The 17,242-nt window shown below is 47.4% G+C and overlaps 1 protein-coding gene and 1 long non-coding RNA gene across 15 annotated transcripts in view; both read right to left on the reverse strand.

Moving 5' to 3' along the window:
- Window positions 1-17,242, reverse strand: part of Snx29 (sorting nexin 29) — a 413,817-nt gene that overhangs the window by 250,893 nt on the left and 145,682 nt on the right. The gene's annotated exons all lie outside the window — the stretch shown is intronic.
- The window catches only part of LOC134480744 (uncharacterized), a 31,464-nt gene that overhangs the window by 11,274 nt on the left and 2,948 nt on the right, over window positions 1-17,242 (reverse strand). Inside the window, exon 1 of the long non-coding RNA XR_010055505.1 lies at window positions 349-17,242. This exon is cut by the window's right edge and continues 2,948 nt beyond it. This is a non-coding gene — a long non-coding RNA (uncharacterized LOC134480744). The remainder of the gene's footprint in view (window positions 1-348) is intronic.

A 17,242-nucleotide genomic window follows, 5' to 3' on the forward strand; every position in this document is an offset into this window, starting at 1 on the left:
CTGCAGTGCTCACTTCCTGTATGTTACACACATACTGCAGTCACGATGATACTGCAGTGCTCACTTCCTGTATGTTACACACATACTGCAGTCACGATGATGCTGCAGTGCTCACTTCCTGTATGTTACACACATACTGCAGTCACGATGATGCTGCAGTGCTCACTTCCTGTATGTTACACCCGTACTGCAGTCACGATGATGCTGCAGTGCTCACTTCCTGTATGTTACACACATACTGCAGTCACGATGATGCTGCAGTGCTCACTTCCTGTATGTTACACACATACTGCAGTCACTGATGCTGCAGTGCTCACTTCCTGTATGTTACACACATACTGCAGTCACTGATACTGCAGTGCTCACTTCCTGTATGTTACACACATACTGCAGTCATGATACTGCAGTGCTCACTTCCTGTATGTTACACACATACTGCAGTCACGATGATGCTGCAGTGCTCACTTCCTGTATGTTACACACATACTGCAGTCACGATGATGCTGCAGTGCTCACTTCCTGTATGTTACACCCATACTGCAGTCACTGATACTGCAGTGCTCACTTCCTGTATGTTACACACATACTGCAGTCATGATACTGCAGTGCTCACTTCCTGTATGTTACACACATACTGCAGTCATGATACTGCAGTGCTCACTTCCTGTATGTTACACACATACTGCAGTCACTGATACTGCAGTGCTCACTTCCTGTATGTTACACACATACTGCAGTCACTGATACTGCAGTGCTCACTTCCTGTATGTTACACACATACTGCAGTCACTGATACTGCAGTGCTCACTTCCTGTATGTTACACCCGTACTGCAGTCACGATGATGCTGCAGTGCTCACTTCCTGTATGTTACACACATACTGCAGTCACGATGATACTGCAGTGCTCACTTCCTGTATGTTACACCCATACTGCAGTCATGATGATGCTGCAGTGCTCACTTCCTGTATGTTACACCCGTACTGCAGTCACGATGATACTGCAGTGCTCACTTCCTGTATGTTACACACATACTGCAGTCACTGATGCTGCAGTGCTCACTTCCTGTATGTTACACACATACTGCAGTCACGATGATACTGCAGTGCTCACTTCCTGTATGTTACACACATACTGCAGTCACTGATACTGCAGTGCTCACTTCCTGTATGTTACACCCATACTGCAGTCACTGATGCTGCAGTCCTCACTTCCTGTATGTTACACCCACACTGCAGTCATGATGATGCTGCAGTGCTCACTTCCTGTATGTTACACCCACACTGCAGTCATGATGATGCTGCAGTGCTCACTTCCTGTATGTTACACCCACACTGCAGTCATGATGATGCTGCAGTGCTCACTTCCTGTATGTTACACCCACACTGCAGTCATGATGATGCTGCAGTGCTCACTTCCTGTATGTTACACACATACTGCAGTCATGATGATGCTGCAGTGCTCACTTCCTGTATGTTACACACATACTGCAGTCACTGATACTGCAGTGCTCACTTCCTGTATGCTACACCCGTACTGCAGTCACGATGATACTGCAGTGCTCACTTCCTGTATGTTACACCCGTACTGCAGTCACTGATGCTGCAGTCCTCACTTCCTGTATGTTACACGCGTACTGCAGTCATGATGCTGCAGTGCTCACTTCCTGTATGTTACACCCACACTGCAGTCATGATGATGCTGCAGTGCTCACTTCCTGTATGTTACACACATACTGCAGTCATGATGATGCTGCAGTGCTCACTTCCTGTATGTTACACCCATACTGCAGTCACTGATACTGCAGTGCTCACTTCCTGTATGCTACACCCGTACCGCAGTCACGATGATACTGCAGTGCTCACTTCCTGTATGTTACACCCGTACTGCAGTCACTGATGCTGCAGTGCTCACTTCCTGTATGTTACACACATACTGCAGTCACTGATGCTGCAGTGCTCACTTCCTGTATGTTACACACATACTGCAGTCACTGATGCTGCAGTGCTCACTTCCTGTATGTTACACACATACTGCAGTCATGATGATGCTGCAGTGCTCACTTCCTGTATGTTACACACATACTGCAGTCACGATGATACTGCAGTGCTCACTTCCTGTATGTTACACCCGTACTGCAGTCACGATGATACTGCAGTGCTCACTTCCTGTATGTTACACACATACTGCAGTCACGATGATACTGCAGTGCTCACTTCCTGTATGTTACACACATACTGCAGTCACTGATGCTGCAGTGCTCACTTCCTGTATGTTACACACATACTGCAGTCACGATGATACTGCAGTGCTCACTTCCTGTATGTTACACACATACTGCAGTCACTGATGCTGCAGTGCTCACTTCCTGTATGTTACACACATACTGCAGTCACGATGATACTGCAGTGCTCACTTCCTGTATGTTACACACATACTGCAGTCACTGATGCTGCAGTGCTCACTTCCTGTATGTTACACACATACTGCAGTCACTGATACTGCAGTGCTCACTTCCTGTATGTTACACACATACTGCAGTCATGATACTGCAGTGCTCACTTCCTGTATGTTACACACATACTGCAGTCACGATGATGCTGCAGTGCTCACTTCCTGTATGTTACACCCATACTGCAGTCACTGATACTGCAGTGCTCACTTCCTGTATGTTACACACATACTGCAGTCATGATACTGCAGTGCTCACTTCCTGTATGTTACACACATACTGCAGTCATGATACTGCAGTGCTCACTTCCTGTATGTTACACACATACTGCAGTCACTGATACTGCAGTGCTCACTTCCTGTATGTTACACACATACTGCAGTCACTGATACTGCAGTGCTCACTTCCTGTATGTTACACACATACTGCAGTCACTGATGCTGCAGTGCTCACTTCCTGTATGTTACACACATACTGCAGTCATGATGATGCTGCAGTGCTCACTTCCTGTATGTTACACCCATACTGCAGTCACGATGATACTGCAGTGCTCACTTCCTGTATGTTACACACATACTGCAGTCACGATGATACTGCAGTGCTCACTTCCTGTATGTTACACACATACTGCAGTCACTGATGCTGCAGTGCTCACTTCCTGTATGTTACACCCACACTGCAGTCACAATGATGCTGCAGTGCTCACTTCCTGTATGTTACACCCACACTGCAGTCACAATGATGCTGCAGTGCTCACTTCCTGCCACACTGCAGTCATGTAAGGAAGTATCCATGTATGAAAAGTGTTTAAGGAAAAAAATCATGATGCTTGCTTTTAACTTGACTACCTACACTACAAAAGGTTAGGTGGGTAAATAAGACACACATATATGTAGACAGATAAATGTGTCCCAATTATTATAAAATATTATTAGTAACTAGTGACCCAAGCAAAAAAAATGGGAATTATTTTATTATCTTTATAATTATTTTATAAATCTAAAATTACTTCATAATATAAAGTTTAAAAAGAATTTCTTGGCTCAGAAGACGTCTTGGTTTATAAAAGCTTGCAACATAAGCATAAAGATCTGAGTTCATTCTCCAGAACCCAAATAAAGAGCTAGGTACGGCAGCAGGCCCCTGAGATCCCAGAGACAAGAGAAACCCTGAGTTTGCTGCCCAGCCAGTCTACCCAAACCATGAGTCCCTGGTTCAGTGAGAGACCCTGCTTCACGCATAAGGTAGAGCGCTGAAGTGGAAACTTCTAGCGTCTTCAGAAAGTCAGTTATGTCCAATGATGTTTTGCTAGGCACACAGGTGAAAGGCTGTTTTCCTGAAGCAGACACAGGGGAAAGATGTTTTCCTGGAGCAGACACAGGGGAAGGACCAGTGAGGACGGAGTATAACTATGAGTATAACTATGACCCACAGACAGTGGGAATGGGAGCACTGCTCTGCTCTGCTCTGCTCTGCTCTGCTCTGCTCTGCTCTGCCTCGCTACTCTTCACTAACATCAAGCATGTATTGGTTCACCTTACAGCTTGTGGTAACGGCCATTGAGAGGGGATTCCTGTGCTTTAGCAGCTAAGGCAATTGGTGAGCCTTGCAGTTTCCTCAGCACTGGACAGCAGCTGCTGGTTTGTGAGTGGTGTCTGCCTGCAAGAAGACTGGGCTGAAACTGCTGACCGCATTTGGTGTTTGCTATGGGACTGAACTGCTGACAAAGAACACTGAGCTCACCTACAGAGTGCTATTGCCAAACAGGTCTGCTTCCCCCATAGCCTAATAACTTTTCTCTTCCACCCATCTGGTGAGTGGTTGTTGACTGTTATTAAAGTAGGTTGGAAAAAACTAATGTCTACAGAGAACAACTGACTCAGACACTTGATCTCAAGCTCTGGCTTCCACACTCACGCATGCTGAAGTTCACACAAACATGAATCCCTCGGGAGAGAAACACCAGCACTCCCACCGCTGCGTGTGCTCCTCAGAGGGGGATTTATAATAACGGTCTAAACACGAGGACTTCAAGATGAATTAAATGTCTTATACTAAAAAGAATGCTTTCTTGACAAATGTAAGTACAGCATAGCAAACCTGAGGAGCCAAACCCTAAGCCACACAGCCCTCTGTGACAATGCAGGCTGTCAGGACCCAGAAACCACTGGAGGGCAACTGGGAGATCAGATTGCTCTTCTTCTCTTGCACCCTGCTCTTGAGGAAGGCGGGAAGGACCAGCTGGAAGGGCATACACACAGTCAGTGTTCACGCTGCTGCAGTGCTGGCAGGCTGAGACATACTATCTGAACACCAAGCTGAAACTCAATTTGGCTTTGGAACAAATCATAATAGTCTCATCAAATCTCAGCCTCTTGAGACCACAGGCTGAGAGTAGACTGTGAATGAAGGAATAATGTTAAAATGATAATAATAATAATAAAAACAAGATGCAGCAGTGGAGGCCACACAGCAGACACAGAAATGCTACTGAAGAGAGTGTATTATTACAGCACATGAGCTGGAACAATGGGTCAGAGGTTCTCGGGCTTACGTAAACCTCAGAGGCGCAAGGAGTTTCCAAATAGGTGCAAACAATTCAAGACTACTTCACCTAAAGATCTGGGTTCATTTTGAAAAGGCCATGAGCAAAAGCTGCCTGGGAAGTCTTGCAATGACCAGGTTCAGGCTGCTACCCCTTTAGACAGGGAAAGTGCCTCCCCTAGTTCCTCCTCCAAAGACACTCTTCTTCATCCCTCAGACATGCACAGTTCCTCACTTCTGTGAGCCCTGTCTATGGGCATTCCAGCCTGAGACCCCTACTGGGCAGAAAATCTGGGAGTGTGACAGGCTCCATGAACAGCCTTGGGCTTGGAATTTTAGGACTAAAGCAAGGGCTTAGCATAAAAGTAGTGAACTAAGCCACCACAGCATGGCCGCTCAGACATACTCATTGCTATTGCTGCAATGGCAGCCCCAGGGATCTAGCCAAGTGAACCACATTTCTAAGGAACAATTATTTTCCCCTTGACATCGAAAGACTGCAAGAATTGGCACAGCAACATAAAACCAGACTCCTTCAGCTGTTTGTCACTAATGTTAGTTGGCACACAATTAGAGCCCCTCTCTGCTGTGTTCCCTTTAACCCCCAAAGTTGAAGACAAATTATTAGGAAAGTATGCTAGGTGTTCCCAGACAGAGTGATGCGAGCTTCTGGGCTCCAGGGTGCATAAAGAGAGCTCACACTGTGGGCTTCAGACATGCCTGGGACAGAAGGACGCCCAGAAGCCAGCTGGGCACAGTAAGGATGCAGCCCAAGAGGCTGGATGGCATCTGTTAGAAAAGCAAAATGAAACTCTGGAAAAAGGCTGCCTGCAGAGGGCCCCATGAGTTCTGACTCCTTAATACTAAATCATAACATTGCTGCCTCTTGGCCATGGCCTCTTTAAAAGCAAGAATGTAGGCTCGCCCAACCCTGCATTTCCAACACAAAGCACAGTGCACCAAAAGAGCTCAGACCGAAGACTCAAGGCAGCCCAACCAAGAGCAAAGTACAAACCTTGCCTAGCTCCTGATCACCATACAAGGCACATTAGGAACACTTAAGGGATTGTGACTGTTCAACGACAGCCCTGCTATCAGTTATCTCAGCCACGCAGTGACGTTGAGGAAATGAGAAAGAACATCCTTGTTCTGGGAGATCAGTGCTTCAGGGGTTAGGGAGCAAAAATAGCAATGTTGTTGTTTTGACTTTTTGTCAACAAAGTCAAGGTCATTTGGAAAAAAGGAACTTTGATAAGAAAACGCAGCCAACAGATAGATGGCCTGCAGGCAAGTCAGTGGGGGCATTTTCTTAATCAATGATTGATGTAGAAGGGACCAGATCACTGAAAGCAGTGCCACCCCTGGCGGTGGTCTTGAGTTATGTAAAAAAAACAGGTTAAGTAATCTGCAGCGGACCAGCCAGGGGGTAGTACACTTCAATGACCTCTGCTTCAGTTCCTGCCTCCAGTTTCCTGCCTTCTCTTTATGATGGAATGTGCTGTCAGCTGAAATAAACCCTTTTCCTCCCCGAGTTGTTCTTGGTCATGGTGTATACAACAGCAATAGAAAGCAAACTAGGACGATGTGGGAAAATCCTTTCAAATATTCATATAATGATGTGTGTACCTGCATGTGTCTGTACAGGAAAAAAAGACTGAAAGTAAACATGTGTAAAGTGTGTAAAACACAAACACCTCTAGCACTGGAAACCTGTGTGTCATTACAGCAACGCCTGCCAGCAACACCTAATGGAAGGAGAGTAAGTTTTGGCTCAGCGACTTGGTTCCCAGTTTGAGGGAATTTTAGTCCATTACGGTAGATGAGGCATGGAGAGGTTCACTGTGCCGAGAAGATACGGTAGAAGCTGCTCACATCAAGGTACACCAAAAGGCAGTGAGCAAGGTAAAGACACTGGTAAGCATAACCTTCAGATGAACACCCTGCATGACCAACCATGCCAGTCACAACCCCCCAAAGCATCGCCCATCACCTGCTGGGGAAAAAGCATCCCCAACATGAACTTAAAGGAAAATGTCAGATCCAAACCAGAAGATCTGGTAAACTTAGGTGTCAGCTTAAAGTCTTCAAAGTAAAAAGTTAAGGAAAATTTCAACATGTTTTATGAAGAATTAATCCACATACAAGATTCATGATGACATTTCTCTGTCACCGAGAGTGACAGGAGAACCTATGTCACTCCTGCCCTAAAGCTTAAGGAGTCACTATTGCCCCTACCCCAAAGGAGCCACCAAAGGACTTGGCTGGGCAGCGGCTCTAGGGAGCCTGCAGACCTGATGCTTCCAAGCACCAGGATGAGCTCTAACCCTCAATAATCAACTGGCCCATTACCAGCCGCCTGCTTGCCTTCCAGGTCCCCTCTGGCAGTTTCCTTACATCGTGCTTTGTCTGGGGGAATTATTATTAAGGGAGGATTTACTAGTGTTATTTAAACTGCCTATTTAGAAAAGGATTCTGGAAGACAGCAGTGACAGCAGCAGCATTTTTGAGTCTTACATTAGAATAAATAAAAGAGTAAAGCAAAGCCCACGGATGGCACCTACAGCCGCGGATGGCGCCCTCAGCCACGGATGGCGTCTAATGTGGATCTAGAGGCAGGTATTGGAACACAGGTAGCAGCAGAGTTAGAACCCAGCTGTCCGTACTGATCTAACTTCCTGCCAGACACAATGGTGTTGTCACCGGTGACCCTGCCAAGTGTCCCCTACCACCTCCTCTTCAGCCATGGACTGGAGGGAGCTAAGATACCAGACTAGGGAGAGAGGAGGAAACGGATACTGCAGACCATTCAGACTCCTCAACCAGCTCCTCCTCCATCTCACTGATGGCTCCTCTGGGCAGAACAGCAAAACTAATGCTGGGATGAGCAAATCCGCTTCCTTTGCCTATGACTTCCTGAAAGACACAGGCAGAATAGAGGCATCCTCACTTCCTCCCCACCTCCAAAGTCAGGCCCCTGTTAAAATGAGCAAGAGCTGCTCCGACGACGACGCGAGACAGTGAGCCAGAGCACTGCAGAAAGCCTCGGCCTCCCTCAGGGGGCCCGAGTCAGCTTCACCACAGACAGGCTCCCTCAACACGCTAGCCTTGGACTCCAAGACCTGCAGTGGAGGCCCAAATATGAGCCAACTCAGCGTCAGTGGGGAAAACACAGGCTCCCATCCCTTTTCCATCAGCTCCACAGAGGGTGTGTCCCCCAGTGGTCCTGTGCAGCCTCCTCCTCCACCCCAGAAAAAGACAGTGAGCCATGCAGCCTCTTTCCCTGAGGGCTTCTTCTGCACCCAAGCTTCCCCTAAGCAACAGACAGCTAGTCCCAAGCTGAACCTAAGCCACTCAGAAGCCCGTGTTTGTGCCCGTGATGACCCTCCTTTTAGCTACTCCTTGAACTCTGAAAACCATTCCCACCATGTCTTCTCCTCGCCTGGGCCTTTGGAGAAAGCTTTCAAAGTCAGTGCCCCCTGGGCTCCAGCTCTGGGGTGGGCAAGCAGCCAAAGCAAAGGTGACTGTGGAAGTCCCAGTCTCTAGTGCAGAGCAGCCACCCACCTCGTCTTCCCGGCTCGGTGTGTCCAGCCAGGCCTCCGGCAGCAGCGAGGACGAGGGCACCTATGCCAAGCTTGGTGGCCTCTACACATAGTCCCTGGCCCACCTAGTGACCAAGTGTGAAGACCTCTTCATGGGTGACCAGAAAAAGGAACTGCACTTCAAGGAGAATAACTGGTCACTCTTCAAGCTGATATGCAATGAGCCTTCTTGTCACTTGGGGAATGCAATTTGCTACTACACCATCTGCTCTGAGGCCCCTGGCAACACCTATGCTGTGAAGATCTGCAAAACCCCAGAACCCGAATCAATCTCATATTACAGCTTGTCTGTGCCCATGCACTTCAAACATCCAGCAAGCCTGAAGCCTTTGAGGCTGCAGCATGCTTACCTCCCTGACACACCCAGCCAGGGCCTTGTGCCGCACTCTCACAGCCCCTGGTCACGAGTGGGACTGTGTGGTGCCCGTCGCCTGGGAGGTGCTGCACCAGCCAGCCTCCAACTACGTGCAGGAATCTATGCTAGCCATCGGCAGCGCCTGCTCCACCAGTGCTCCAGGATCTATGCTCACCCTCAGGCAGAGTCTGAGGTTTATGCGTCTACAGCCCTGCCACAGGCCTGAGAACTGAAGGAGCACAGGATCCGATGCCAGGCCCTGTGCCCAGAGAACCTGCTGCTGGCACACTGCAAACCCCAGGGCTTCCCCTGAAAGACTGAGGGTGTCGTTCCACACACGCCGGCCCCCTCTCCTCACAGAGTCCCCATTCCTCCACAGCACCACCCCCATAATTATGTTCAGTTCTAGCTTCATGCAAGGTCCTGCAGACAGTTCAACCAACAGAACATAGCTTAAACTCCTCCCTCACTGCCCCATTAGGGAGTCTCCTCACCCTTTTTTGTCAAGCTGTTATCTAAAAAACAACCTCCAAAATAAAAAAATAAAATGTCTTTAAATAAATAAAATCCACTAGGAAGCGCAAGGCCCTGGGTTCGGTCCCCAGCTCCGAAAAAAAGAACAAAAAATAAATAAATAAATAAATAAATAAATAAACAAACAAACAAACAAATAATCCAAAGCCCATGATGGCATTTACAATGGGACTAGAGGCAGGGCCCATGCAAACCCTGCAGTTTAATTAGGCCAAGGCAGACTAACAGACACAGGCCTAGGTAGCACCAGTACAGATGGATTACAAAGGACAACTGCTCAAAAGCCTGAGAGGTCACCAAGTCAGCCATTCAGCACATAGGTAAAGGCTGCTTTGGAACCAGAAAACAGTGGAGTGCAAACCGACCGTAACCCCCCAGTGGTCTTGGTTCCCTTCCATGTTGAGGAAGCCCCACAGTAAGAAAAAGGCCACTGAGATGGAGATGTGGCTGAAGAGTGGAGAGGTACTAAGGATGAAGGGAAGAAGGTATCCAATGATAGGGGAGAGGAGAGCAAGCCCAGTCGGTTCAGGGAGCAAGTGGTTGTGTTCCTGGAAATGACAGAAGACAGAGCTCTGGTCCCCATACCTGTGGTCCTCCTGCCTGGCATAGCAGCACTCAGAGGCGCCAAGGCAGAAAGAGAGCAGGTGCAAGGCCAGGCTGGACTGCAATGGCTACTACCTAGGCTGACCTGTGCTATATAGCACAACTCTGACTTAAAATGAGAAGAGGTGGAGGAAAAGGGAAAAGGAAAGGAAGGGAAGGAGGAAGAGAAGAAGGGGGAGGATCACCTACAGGTAATAAAAATATACCAAAAATACCCATGTAACTGCAAACTTCTATTTCAGGACAAGCCGCAAGACAAAGTACAGATGACGCGAGCCACTGAAGATTAGACAGTGCAGCGCTGAGGAAGAACACAGGAAACAGAAAACCACTGGGGAAGTGAGAAGCTGCAGGGATCACTGGAAGGCACAGACAACAGCAGTCTCCATCTAAGTGGGAAGGACGTGGGTCCACAAAGACCGGAGACAAAGTAGCAAGTGCTGGAGGCAGGCAAATGAGACCTTCCACACAGAGACAGGAGCCCTGGGAGAAGACAAGAGGAATGGCCACCCGACTAGGAGCAAATGCCTTAGTTACAACAAAGTTTCAAACTACCTGCCCCAGAGCCTAGGCTATACCTAGGAATATTGACTATGAGGGACATCAAGATCTATTCTAAGAAAATCACCCTGCCTCAGGGAAAGAACGGTTCTGGGTCAAGTGCCCTCTGAGGGGGAGTTAGATTAACCTGCTCTGAGAGCAACACTTCAAATAAATGCCCTGGCACTTTTCAGACACAAGAAAATGGGATCTAGAGATTGGAAATGAACAGAGCCCCCTGCTTGAGGCTGCTGCCGGCCTCCCCTGCAGGCTCAACCACAGAAGAAGCTGGAGGGGCACGGACGCCTCACACACCTGGCAGTGAGAATAAACTTGCGGAGCTGGGCGAATGCATACCACGGCCTGGCAGTAGAGATGCACGCGCTGGCTGTGTGCTCTGGTAACGGGCCCTGAGGTGAGGAGGGCAGGACAGGCTCAAACAGGACCTGTCACCTCTAGGTACTCATTAACATGTTGGTAGTGAGCTTGAGACTGTTTTTCTGAGACTTTATATGTATGCACAGGAATACATACACACATGGGAACACATACTTAACATAAAATATCCGATGGTTTGGGATTCAGAACACCAAATTCACAGTGATAGGGTTGTTTGCTTTACACTCACCCACTGAGCCACCTCACCAGCCCAACCTTTTATATTGTATTGGCATCTTCTGTTCCCCTCATAAGAACTCACAGGATGATATCATGATGACACACCAACACATTTGATTCAGACCATACACACAGGAGTTCTCAGAATACTCAAGCTGATATGCAGCGACTTAAAACATTAGTGTGGCTACCTAGACACACATACTTCAAGCCGTTTATAAACACAACTCTACACTGAGAAGGAAGCGCCACTCAAGTTAGACTGGATTGACAAACTTTGATAACGTGGTGTCCATATCGATCAGCGACCACCATTAGACCACTGGCTTTGGCAGTCACATCTAAGAAATGAGCCCTCCTTCCTGCACTTGCTTGTGTTAGGAGTTTTGACACAGCAGCAAGAGGAAGGGACTAATATAGTCAGCAGTTCCCATGAGGGTGGGGAGATGAAGCCTGGGACACAGACTGTGGATAATCACTGGGAGGCTCTGCTCAGTAGCTAACAAACAGCTGACTGAGAAAGGGAAGACCAAGCTTGGCCACCCAGTGCTGTCCTGACAATGAGGGCCTACATGCCATGTGACGCTGTTTATCCCAATGCTGACCACCATGCTTCTGAGTTTCTGATGACAGGCACTCATCACACCATGACTGACTGAATGTACAGAAGTTATGAAGCACTGCTAAATGACGCACTTACTCATTTTTGAAAAAATGGCTGAAAGCAGGGCTAGAGCCGTGGCCCAGCATGGATGGTATAGTATTCACTAGCATGACCAGAACTATGGGTTCCACCCAAGGAAAAGAGGAAAGAATGTGGGAGGAAGGATGAAGGAGAAAAAAATAAAGTATTAGCACTATAAATGTATTAAAATATTGGCCTCGTGGTAGATAGCTGATTTGTAACATCGACAGATCTCATCTTGATAACGCTGTTTATAAAATGACAATAATTGTGCACCACTACATCCCAGGCACCAAAACGAGACAGGCTACTAGGAATGAGAACAAGATCAGTGAGGGCTGCTCCTGAGATGGATGTCTTTATGTAAGATCCCGCCCAACACATAGCCCCACAAGAGGAGAAAGAGCACAGGACAGTCATGCTTGGAACCAGAGAGAGATAGGATCCAACCACAGGTGTCATCTATAAAAATCCAAATCACCCAACCAAGCACCACTACACCCTAGTACACAACGAAACTGTGCTGTAATCATCTAGCTACTGGCAACGGCCATATCCAAAAGAGCCAAAACTGAGATGAATCCCCACACTCTATCCTAGGGTCAGCAGTCTTTCCCATCAACTACTGCCTTGCTCACAACCTGAGAACCAGAGCTTGAGATCTAGACCCAATGTAGTCAATCCCCTGACATGATTAAAACTAAAGTAACATGTGTATTATTGTATAGATAGCATCATATTACATATAACATACAGTATATATAACTCCTGGGACATATGCACACTCTGTACTACAGAAATGGATATCAAAGCATAGGAAGATTATGGCTTATCCCAAGATTCAAGCTAATAAAGAATACAGCTTTAGACCCAAACCTAATGAAAACCTATGCACTCTCAGTCTAGTTTCACTGCTATAACAAAACACAGATATAAAAACTGGAAGCCCAAGACTCAAGTGTCTGGTGTGATTCCTCCTGCAACTCTTTCTTTGACTTATAGACTTCCGTTTTCTGCTGCAGGGTATTTGATCACATTGTAAACCCCAAGATTGGAAACTGGAAAAACCTGTTTCTTGTTGTGGTGTGGCTCAGACTTACCCCACACCTCTAACACAAGAGCTTTCTGTAAACAAAATCAACCATAGGTCAAGTGGTGTGCAGCAAACAACCAGTTGACAGAAATGGACTGGAAACCCCAGGAAAGACAAAGGAGGTCTTGAGCTGAAGGGTATTAAGACAGTGTGAAGAAGGAGCAGGAGCCTTTTCCTTCAGGATGTCAGTGGAGGAGAAAGGTCAGCTGAGCGCTTTCGCTGCCTCTCTGAGCCAGCAGGCTTAAACCCAGCATCTGACTCCCAAGTCTTCATTTGGTAAGTTGGACATTTGGAATTCTGTTTTAAAAACAGCAATCTTCTCATCGTGTGGCCCTGGGGCCCTCTGAGTGTGAGCCTTGGCGTCTCTTCCTACTTATGTAAGGACAATTCAATGGATACCAGCCCTGTCTTTATGGCCTCGATTAACTTTGTTTATCTCATTAAGGGTCCAACATCCAAACATATTCACACTGGGAAGTGGAGATTCAACATATGAATATAGGAGCAGAGTTTAGTTCATAACAAATAATGACCAACTTCTAGCAGAGGTCGATGCCTGCTGTAAACTTACAAGAAAGGAAATAGCAACCTAGTAACAGGACAGAGATAATGCAGACGGCCCTGGAACCCATAAACAGAGGAACTCCCAAATAATATTCCCAAACCAGGCTCCTTTTAGAAGTTACCAAAGCACTAAGTGAAAAATAATTAAAATTTCTTTTTAGATCCCTCAAGAGAGAGTCTGCTAAGCTATTTACTGGCCCTCCTTACCTCAGAGACAAAAGAACTGGGTTTTAAAAGTACTAACAATATTTCTGATTTATAGAATCCATTTTCTCCCTCCAAAGAGAAAGAGACAGACACAAAATTTCCTTAACATGCTGCTTACTGAAGCGAAGCAGAGTACTATGCTGATTTCCAATGGGCCACATGACACATTCCTCTCTCCCTTCCTGTTCATTATGCAAGGCACCCATAGTGTTAAGTGTGTGGGAAATAAACTCCTTATGGTCTATCATCCTACATCCTACATGGTCTATCTGTCCATGTTAATTCCTCTTCCAAGCCCAGCCTGGGTCAACTGCAGGTCAAACTGCTGCAGAGTTGGCCAGAATCCAGTGACAAACCCTTCTACCTCAGCTGCATGGTGTTCATTCTTTCTCTCTAGACAGAAGCCAAGGCTGAAAACCTCAAGGCCTGTGTCCGGCCAGAACAAACCTTCTACAGGCACCACTGTCGTCAACACACAGGATCTCTCAAAGGGGGTTGCTGCTCCCTACCATGTATATCCCATAGTCCCAGCAACCCAGGATCACAGAAGAGATGCTCTGGCTACCTCTTGGAGGATGTCCCCAGTCAGGGAGGTAGCACGGTATCAGCAGAGAAGCATGGGAGGGCTGTTAATGTAAACAGAGCAGAGTAAGAAGAGCCTACCCTTGCCAGCAGAGAGAAGAGCTTGGTTTCCCTTCGTTGACTCTGAGAGTAGCAGGGACCCAAACTTCCAAGAATTTCTAGCCCCATAAAAGTTTGCAGACTGCAGCCCATGTCACACCTACCAACTGCCTAGTCTCCATGTGCTAATTTGTCAACTTGACACGAACTAAGAAATAGCTGGGAAGAATAGTCTCTGTCAGACTGTCCTGCAGGCATACTGTGGGACATTCTCTTGATTAATGACTGATATGGGAGGAGAGGGCACAGCCTACTACAGGCAGATACATAGTAAGACTCTTTATCAAAACAAGGAAGCAAAGAGAGCCATGGAGAACAGGCCAGCAAGCAGCTTCCCTGCATGGTTTCTTCTCTGCTCCTGCTTGAGTTCCTGCCTTGGCCTCCCTCAGGTGCTGGCTTGCACCCACACAACTATGCCAGGTACCCTCTCTAATACTGGATGCCATCAAGATTTACAGTTACAAGATCATACAGCATCTCCAAGCTGTATGAATGCCTCTGACTTTTTAAGATCACAGCTTTCTGAGATGTAATCTGTGCTGCTGCTATAATGCAGTCTTTGGATGGACCTACTGCTGTCCTCAGAACAGCTAGGTCTTCTCGCCAAGGGCCTCCATAACTGGGTGTGATAACTGCTCATTCTGTCACAGAAGGACCCTCTTCTGAGTAACCAGCCACTCCTCCCAGGCATTTGTATTTAATTTTCCCCCAAATGCACATGACAGACAAGCTACGTAGAGTATATACCATGGGGAAGACGAAGGAAGGAGGCTCTGAGATGGCCATGGGGAAGCCATGCTTGGTACTTTCAAGTGCAGACACTTTTAGGCCACCTACTCTCCTTCCAGTATTGCTCACCTATGCTTGCTCTGTCAGGAAGCCCGATGAATCCACTGGTTCCCAGAGTTAGGCACAGTGGAACTGTTCTTTTCTCTCTGGTTAGGAATTTCTGAGGATGGATAGGTAGGTGTTCTTCATAACTCTCCGGGAAGGGATTTTAGCAACAGTTCCAATACTGTGGCTTCAAGCTCTTGGAAGAAGCCACAGTTATACAGAAGAGCCTGCAGGCTGTTGGCACTGGCTAACCACGATATCTCAACTGGAGGAGTTTGAATGTTGCAGGAGGCAGAGCTAACTGGGTTCTTCACTGCATTTAATAGCCATCTATCATTAACTGCTATATCTGCCCTGAGATCTTCATAACTGCTACATGAAACCTCAGGAGAGCCACAAAGCCTGAGGGACCTCCAACTTCTACCAATTTTATATGCTAAGAATGCGCCAGTCCCTAAACCCACTAAGAAGATCTCTGCTGTCTGCCTGACGCCCCTACAGATAGACAGTGCGAGCACACTGACTCCTGTCTTCTGTCCTGTGATGTCTCCTGTAGTGGAGTATGTTGTATAAGGTAACCCAGTTCTCATGTTCCCAGCACGAATGCTGCCGTTCACATTGGCTCACAATAAACTATTACTATGTCCTTTACAGAAGAGACAGTGCTTCATGTTGACAGCAGCATGACTCATTTCCACCACATACATTAGTGGCTTTTTAGTACTATCTTAGTTTGGTTTCTATTGCTGTCATGAACACTGTAATGAAAAGCAACCTGGTGAGGAAAGGCTTTTCACCCTCAGTCCATCTGTGAGGCAAGGCAGGGAAAGAACCTGGCAGAAGCCCTCTCCACAGCTGGCTCAGTCTGCTGGGTATTACCTGGGACCACCTGTGCAGGAGCAACACTGTCCTCCAATGTGCTATGCTCTCCCACACGAATTATTAATATCAAGAAAATGCCCCACAACTTGCCTAAAAGGCCTATCTATTGGAGGAATTTTTCTTAGCTGAAGTTCCCTCTTCCCAGATGACCCTGGCTATGTCGCCTTAGCAAAAACAGAGCCAGCACGGGCACACACGTGGGGTTACGTAGCCATCATGTCTAAACCATTTTCATCACCTAAGAGGCAGCTCCATCCCCGACACTCAGAGCCTGCCTCCACAGACTTGCTCAGTCGCAGGGACACTCTCCTGGAGGAACACTTCCCTGTGAATGAGTCGTGCTGTGTGGTGGATACAGCCCGCCTCACCCAACCCAGTGCCAAGGATCAGTCCTCTTTCAGGATGACGAGGCCAGTAAGAAGTCAATGTTCACTGTGAAAGCATCCACGTCGCTTCTGTGCCTTGCTCAGCCTCCTAAAGAAGCTCCTCAGACAGCAATCTACCCAAGTCAGAGAGATGACTATGTAATGCTCTAAAAATAACTCAAGATGTCATTGCCACACAGTTCTAGCAGCTGAGGTGAAGCAGGGGTGTGGTGGGGTGGAAGGTGGGAAGCAGCCCTGAGAAGTCCCCTCTGAGGAGGAAACAGAGCAAGAGGTGGCTGGGACTCTAAGGCACCCTCTACCAGGGCGCCTGTCAGCCTACCTCACCAGGGGAATGCAGCATTGCCTGGGTGACCCTGTCAAGCCAAGGATGTGGGGACTCTGCAGCGGGCAGCACAGACACAGGAAGCAGCTCAGGGCACAGAGCCAGCCAAAGTTGGCTTTGCTTCCCCAATGTGCCCTTCCCACGGTACTCTGGCCAACAGGGGTACTTAAACCAAGGAGACTTAATGGTCCCTTAATGGGGTCTGTGATGCTTCCATACCAATAAAAAAAATTCTTTGGTGTTTTAAATTTAAGTACAAAGGCCAGAAAATGAGGGTGGGAAAAGAGATAATTTAGTTAATGGTGTTAGGCAAAACCAAAATAATACTGTTTATGGGCTGGGGA

The sequence above is a fragment of the Rattus norvegicus genome, chromosome 10 (genome assembly GCF_036323735.1).
Source record: "Rattus norvegicus strain BN/NHsdMcwi chromosome 10, GRCr8, whole genome shotgun sequence".
Classification (NCBI taxonomy): Eukaryota; Metazoa; Chordata; class Mammalia; order Rodentia; family Muridae; genus Rattus; species Rattus norvegicus.